Source organism: Vanessa atalanta, unplaced genomic scaffold (genome assembly GCF_905147765.1).
Source record: "Vanessa atalanta unplaced genomic scaffold, ilVanAtal1.2, whole genome shotgun sequence".
Taxonomy (NCBI): Eukaryota; Metazoa; Arthropoda; class Insecta; order Lepidoptera; family Nymphalidae; genus Vanessa; species Vanessa atalanta.
In genome coordinates this window covers 212-7,645 of record NW_025919952.1, presented here as the reverse complement: position 1 = coordinate 7,645, position 7,434 = coordinate 212, and the positions used below count along the sequence as shown (strand labels likewise).

At 44.1% G+C, this 7,434-nt stretch overlaps 1 long non-coding RNA gene across 1 annotated transcript; it reads left to right on the top strand.

The window, feature by feature from the left end:
• The first annotated feature begins 828 nt into the window (after positions 1 to 828).
• On the top strand, positions 829 to 3,634 carry LOC125076429. The gene is made up of 3 exons (XR_007120392.1): positions 829 to 1,017; positions 1,127 to 1,289; positions 1,546 to 3,634. It is a non-coding gene; the product is annotated as an uncharacterized LOC125076429 (long non-coding RNA).
• Positions 3,635 to 7,434: the final 3,800 nt, after the last annotated feature.

Sequence of the window (7,434 nt, the reverse complement as noted above, 5' to 3'; positions counted from 1 at the left end):
AGGCCCACTGCAATGTTGTTATGGGAGACTTTAATGCTAAAGTGGGAGTACAAGATAGAGGTGAATCGAAAGTCGGACCTTACGGCTTGGGCTGCAGAAATCACAGGGGGCAAATGCTGGTAAACTTTCTCGAAGCGCAGGGGCTCTTTTTGATGAATTCTTTCTTTGAAAAGAAGCCCCAGAGGAAGTGGACCTGGCGAAGCCCCGATAACGTGACAAGGAACGAGATAGACTTTATCATTTCGAATAAAAGGCACATATTTAGAGATGTCTCAGTGATCAACAGGTTTAATACCGGTAGTGATCACCGCTTGGTTAGAGGCACTCTAGATATAATAATAATAATAATAATAATAATCTTTATTGGCTGAATAAATTACACTACTACAGACACAAAATGTATAGTAATTAAAACAGAACAAAAAGACACTTATTATATGTAATACAAAAATTATACACAAAACAAAAAATGAAAAACAAAAGAGAAAAAAAAAAGAAAAAAAATAACAAATAAACAAAAATTACTTAGAAAAGAAATAGTAGTAGGTATGTATAAGTGCGCAGCAGTGTAATTCAGCCAAAAGGAGACCACTCAGTATACGTAGAAACATGTTAGCTTCTACACTGATTTTCAGTGGCCTCCTAATGTCATTACTGACAGCCGTTGCAGATAAAAGATATAATTTAAAAGGAAAAAAAAACAATATAAATTTATAAAAATTGAACATGAAGGAACCAAACATAGAAAGTAAATTTATATAATATAAAGAACTAAGGACAAAAAATTATGTTTAATTGTCGCGCCAGCGCTCAGCGGCGCGGGGCGTATCGGGGCGCGCGGGAGGACGGCATAAGCGATATTGGGTTTTATTAAGTATGAATGCAGCGTCTGACAGCAAACACCGTATTTCCCGCGCGCCGCTCGCTTGTCCCACATTCACGAACATTACAACAAATGTAAATAGTGACACAATTAACTTATTGATTCAAGGTTAAAATTGGACAGAACAATATCAGGTAAGAAATTGTATATATAGTATTCATTGTTGTGTTTACACACATATTGACTTGGTCAATGATTAATATTCTAGACATAAGTAATTTATCTTGCCTTCTTTTTTTTTAGGTTAGGGATTTAAAAGTTACATACAAGCAAAGGAGGATAGACGGTTACAGTAAAAAACGGGCGGTTAAAACAGTGGAAGTGTACGAGGAAGCCAAGGTCAAGGGATGAGTTCCCCAAGCGCTGACCAGACCTAGCCTATTGCTTTCGTGCCGCAAACAGACAGGTTCGCGTAATTAGATCTTTAAAAATATGTAATAATTATATATGTATATATACATACACACATATATAGATACAAATACATACGTTATTGTTACACATACTCATTGTTAGAGAACCAAATTAAATAAATTAACAAATACATATATGAATTATATAACATTTTGATTAATAATAATAGGCAATAATTAACTACAATCTTTTTGTTTTTCTAATAAAAATAATTTATATTTATGTCTGAAATTTGTTATTGTTTTCAGGTTACGAAGAGGAGGAGGCAGGTCATTCCAGCACCTAGTGGCGCAGAACCTAAAGCTTCCTCGGAAACTCACCGTTCTATGTATTGGCATTCTAAGTTTTATCAATGACGCTCTAGTGACATGCTCACTATCATTATTTCCTAACCACTGTAATTTATGATAGAGGTAAGGTGGAACCTGGTATTTTATAGTGCCAAAAAGTAACGTAGCGAAATGTAATTGCATACGATAATTCATTTTTAAGATGTTAGCATTATTTAAATATGGTGTGATATGTGTACGTGGCGGTATTTTAAAGCAGTAGCGAGCGCAGGCGTTCTGGACTCGTTGGATGATTTTTTTTGTACGTTCAAGTAAACGGGGCCCTATAACTACATCTGCATAATTAAATTTAGAAAGAACTAACGCCTCACAAAGTCTAATGCGTACTTTGGTAGAAATGGAGTCTCTAATATTATAAAGAATTTTTAACCTATAAAAACAGTTTTTGGCAATATTATTTACATGCTTTCAAAACGAAGTTCCTCGTCAAATAGAACACCTAGGTTGCGCGCTTCAGTCACCCTTTGTATACGTACACCTTTTATATCAATATTTGGATCACAATTACTAATAATTTGAATTTGCCGCTCTCTACCAAGTATCATGTATTTAGTTTTGTTAGCGTTCATTTCTAGCGTGTTTGAAATTGACCAACGGGCTATACGATCCAAATCTTTGTTGAGTTGTTGCAAAGCTGCTTGTACCTTACATGGCTTAAAAGAAATATACAACTGCAGATCATCAGCATACAAGTGATAGTTGCAGTGATTAATTTGTTTTACAATATCAGTTGTATAAATCGTAAATAAAATTGGTCCTAAAATAGAGCCTTGTGGTACTCCTCTAGTTACATGCCTTATGTCTGATTTAGCAACACTCCCATCTTCTGACTTAATCTCTACGTATTGGCTGCGGCAACACATATAACTCGCAAACCATTGTACAGTTTTGTCGTCGAACCCATAATATGACAGCTTTGATATCAACAATGGAATGTTTATGGTGTCAAACGCACGAGAGTAGTCTAGGAGTACTAGTATAGTACCCTCGCCCCTGTCTCGAGCAGATAGGATATCATCGACAACGTCTGCTAAAGCAGTCGTAGTCCCTCGATTTTTCCTAAATCCTGATTGTTTATCTGGCAAAATTTTATTTAACTCCAAAAAGTCTCTTAGTTGATTGCATACAACTTTTTCAAGAATCTTGGACAAACATGGTAGAATGCTTATTGGACGTAAATCTTTAAATTCTAAGGGCGTGTCGATCTTAGGTATAGGTCTTACAATAGCTTTGCACCAAAGATCTGGGAATTTGGATGTTAATATGGAGGAGTTGACGATTGCAGTAATTACCTTTATTGTGTATTGCAGGGTTGGTAATATCATGTCCAGAGAGATCCCATCTGCCCCGATTGCATTAGAAGTTAATGTTTTAATAATTTTAAAAATTTCGGATTCTGTAACTGTTTTCAAGTAAAAGCTTGCGTCACTAAATTTATTGCGTTGAAAATATTCAATAACTAATCGATCCGCATTTAGACTACCGGGAATTGCAAGGAAAAAATTATTAACTTCATTTGGGTCACGTAACTGTTCTGGTAGAATCAGATCACCTTTTCTATTGATGTTAACATTATATTTAATGTGTTTCCAAAGAATTTTTGCATTTTTTAAATTTTGATTAATAAAAGTTTCGAAATAAGCCTTTTTTTCATTTTTAATTGAAACACGAACTATATTTTTCAAATCTTTATAATAATTAATGTGCGCGTCTATTTTACTTTTACGTGCTCTTATATGCGCAATATCCCGTAGTCTCATCATAAACTTAATAATAGATGTGATCCAGGGATAATGACGGAACTTAGAGTGCAAGGATTTTAGAGGTGCAAGTGTGTCATAAATGCGTCGAATCTCTGTATTAAATTGCCCTACCATATCATCTACGCATTGAAGTCCGGCAATGCAGTCCCAGTTCACAAGTGCCAGACATTTGTCTAATTCACTTGGATCTATAGATGTAATGTCCCTGTAAAAAAATGTTTTTGGTGTAAATTTATCTCTAGTTATAGTGACGTCACAAGATATAAATGAGTGACTGCTTAAAGTGCATACATAATCAACCCAGACCTGACAAATATCTGCATCGGTACAAAACATACATTGTAAGTGGTAGTGCCACACTGCATACCTTCGGGTTGCAGCCGAATGGGCCGGCACGCCCGGGGAAGTACCACTCTCTCACCTTAAATCGGCGTGAAGTGGTAGCTATGTTACCGCGTTTCGTCTGGTATGTGAGAGTCCCGGAGGACCGATACCCCCCCCCCCCTCCTAAACATGATGGTTGTGCAGAATTTGGTTACATTACCCCAGGAGGGTACCATCAGCGACTGCGGTGGAGAATCCCTCTCTGGGCATCCATGCTCAGGACATACACCACCTGAGCAGAGATGCCCAGGCTGCCCTCCGAATTCTGGGGGGGGCAATTTTGCGCTCGCCACTGTTCGGGGCAAGCGGAGCAGGCATCATAAGGCAACCCCTACCACCCTCACTGTGGACTTCTGCAACATAAGGGGATTCAACTCGAACTTGAACGCCGTCCACTTTCACCTTGAGACGGCGAAGCCGGCCTTGCTCTTTCTTACCGAGACTCAGATATCTTCTCCTGCCGATACGACTTTTCTTTCCTACCCCGGGTATAAATTGGAACATTCCTTTGTACCACGAGCTGGGGTGTGCGTTTACGTCAGAGATGATATCTGCTCTCGACGCCTCGGCAGCCTTGAAGGACAGGACCTATCAATTATCTGGCTGCGTGTAAATTGTGACGACCATCCGCGAATCTACGCTTGCCTTTATAGGTCCCATAGCGGTAATGCCGAAACCGACCGACTGGTTGAGCACGTCCAAATGGCTACAGATTCCGTACTGCAGCAGATCCCATCCGCAGAGATCGTTATTCTTGGCGATTTTAATGCCCACCATGCCGAATGGCTTGGATCGCGCACTACCGATCATGCGGGTAGATCTGTTCTCGACTTCGCTTTAGCATATGATTTGACACAACTAGTCCCCTCGCCAACGCGAATACCAGACGTGGAGGATCATACACCTTCCCTGTTGGACCTTCTGCTGACTTCCCATCCGGATGGCTACCAGGTTATCGTCGAACCCCCTCTGGGCTCGTCGGACCACTGTCTCGTCCGAAGTACAGTGCCGGTTGCGCGTTACTCACGACCTCGTTTCGTGGGCTGCCGCCGAGTGTGGCACTACAGGTCAGCAGATTGGGATGGGATGCGGTCCTTCTTTGCATCCTACCCATGGGGGCAGGTTTGTTTCTCGCCGGATGATCCGAGTGTTGTTGCTGACTCTGTTGCCGATGTGGTACTTCAGGGTATGGAACTATTCATTCCGTATTCTGCGGTCCCCATCGGTGGCAAGTCCCAGCCCTGGTTTGGTCGTTTCTGCAAAACGGCTTCACGCAGAAAATGGGAACGCTACCAAGACTGGGCTTACGCATCAGCGTCTCGTGATGTAAATACCAGCGCAATCAGAAAGGAATATAACTCTGCCTCTAGGTCCTTCAAAAACGTGATTGCTAAGGCGAAGACGGAGTACATTGACAGACTTGGCGAGAGACTGGTGCGCCTCCCTTCAGGAACACGTGCGTTCTGGTCTCTCGCCAAGGCTGTCTTAGGGAATTTCTGTCAGCCTTCCTTACCATCTCTGCACAAGGACGGTGAGTCATTGGCCCATACAGCGAAGGAGAAGGCTGATCTTTTAGGCTCTCTCTTCGCAGCGAACTCGACTCTGGATGACCGAGGAAAGTCACCACCAACAATCCCGCGGTGTGATACCACGATGCCGGAGGTTAAATTCCGGCAAAGTGCTGTTCGTAAAGCACTTCTTTCCTTGGATATTCATAAGTCGAGTGGACCCGATGGCATCCCTCCAATCGTGCTACGGACTTGTGCTCCCGAGTTGGCGCCGGTCTTAACGCGTCTTTTCCGGCAATCCTATGCATTCGGCGTCGTCCCGAACTCCTGGAAGACTGCTTTGGTGCATCCGATCCCTAAAAAGGGCAACCGCTCAGACCCGTCCAATTATAGGCCTATAGCCATCACCTCATTGTTCTCCAAGGTAATGGAGTCCATTATAAACTGCCAGCTGCCAGGGATTCAACTCGAACTTGAACGCCGTCCACTTTCACCTTGAGACGGCGAAGCCGGCCTTGCTCTTTCTTACCGAGACTCAGATATCTTCTCCTGCCGATACGACTTTTCTTTCCTACCCCGGGTATAAATTGGAACATTCCTTTGTACCACGAGCTGGGGTGTGCGTTTACGTCAGAGATGATATCTGCTCTCGACGCCTCGGCAGCCTTGAAGGACAGGACCTATCAATTATCTGGCTGCGTGTAAATTGTGACGACCATCCGCGAATCTACGCTTGCCTTTATAGGTCCCATAGCGGTAATGCCGAAACCGACCGACTGGTTGAGCACGTCCAAATGGCTACAGATTCCGTACTGCAGCAGATCCCATCCGCAGAGATCGTTATTCTTGGCGATTTTAATGCCCACCATGCCGAATGGCTTGGATCGCGCACTACCGATCATGCGGGTAGATCTGTTCTCGACTTCGCTTTAGCATATGATTTGACACAACTAGTCCCCTCGCCAACGCGAATACCAGACGTGGAGGATCATACACCTTCCCTGTTGGACCTTCTGCTGACTTCCCATCCGGATGGCTACCAGGTTATCGTCGAACCCCCTCTGGGCTCGTCGGACCACTGTCTCGTCCGAAGTACAGTGCCGGTTGCGCGTTACTCACGACCTCGTTTCGTGGGCTGCCGCCGAGTGTGGCACTACAGGTCAGCAGATTGGGATGGGATGCGGTCCTTCTTTGCATCCTACCCATGGGGGCAGGTTTGTTTCTCGCCGGATGATCCGAGTGTTGTTGCTGACTCTGTTGCCGATGTGGTACTTCAGGGTATGGAACTATTCATTCCGTATTCTGCGGTCCCCATCGGTGGCAAGTCCCAGCCCTGGTTTGGTCGTTTCTGCAAAACGGCTTCACGCAGAAAATGGGAACGCTACCAAGACTGGGCTTACGCATCAGCGTCTCGTGATGTAAATACCAGCGCAATCAGAAAGGAATATAACTCTGCCTCTAGGTCCTTCAAAAACGTGATTGCTAAGGCGAAGACGGAGTACATTGACAGCCTTGGCGAGAGACTGGTGCGCCTCCCTTCAGGAACACGTGCGTTCTGGTCTCTCGCCAAGGCTGTCTTAGGGAATTTCTGTCAGCCTTCCTTACCATCTCTGCACAAGGACGGTGAGTCATTGGCCCATACAGCGAAGGAGAAGGCTGATCTTTTAGGCTCTCTCTTCGCAGCGAACTCGACTCTGGATGACCGAGGAAAGTCACCACCAACAATCCCGCGGTGTGATACCACGATGCCGGAGGTTAAATTCCGGCAAAGTGCTGTTCGTAAAGCACTTCTTTCCTTGGATATTCATAAGTCGAGTGGACCCGATGGCATCCCTCCAATCGTGCTACGGACTTGTGCTCCCGAGTTGGCGCCGGTCTTAACGCGTCTTTTCCGGCAATCCTATGCATTCGGCGTCGTCCCGAACTCCTGGAAGACTGCTTTGGTGCATCCGATCCCTAAAAAGGGCAACCGCTCAGACCCGTCCAATTATAGGCCTATAGCCATCACCTCATTGTTCTCCAAGGTAATGGAGTCCATTATAAACTGCCAGCTCCTGCGGTACCTAGAGGAGTACCAGCTGATTAGCGACCGCCAGTACGGTTTCCGTCGGGGTCGCTCAGCCGGTGATCTT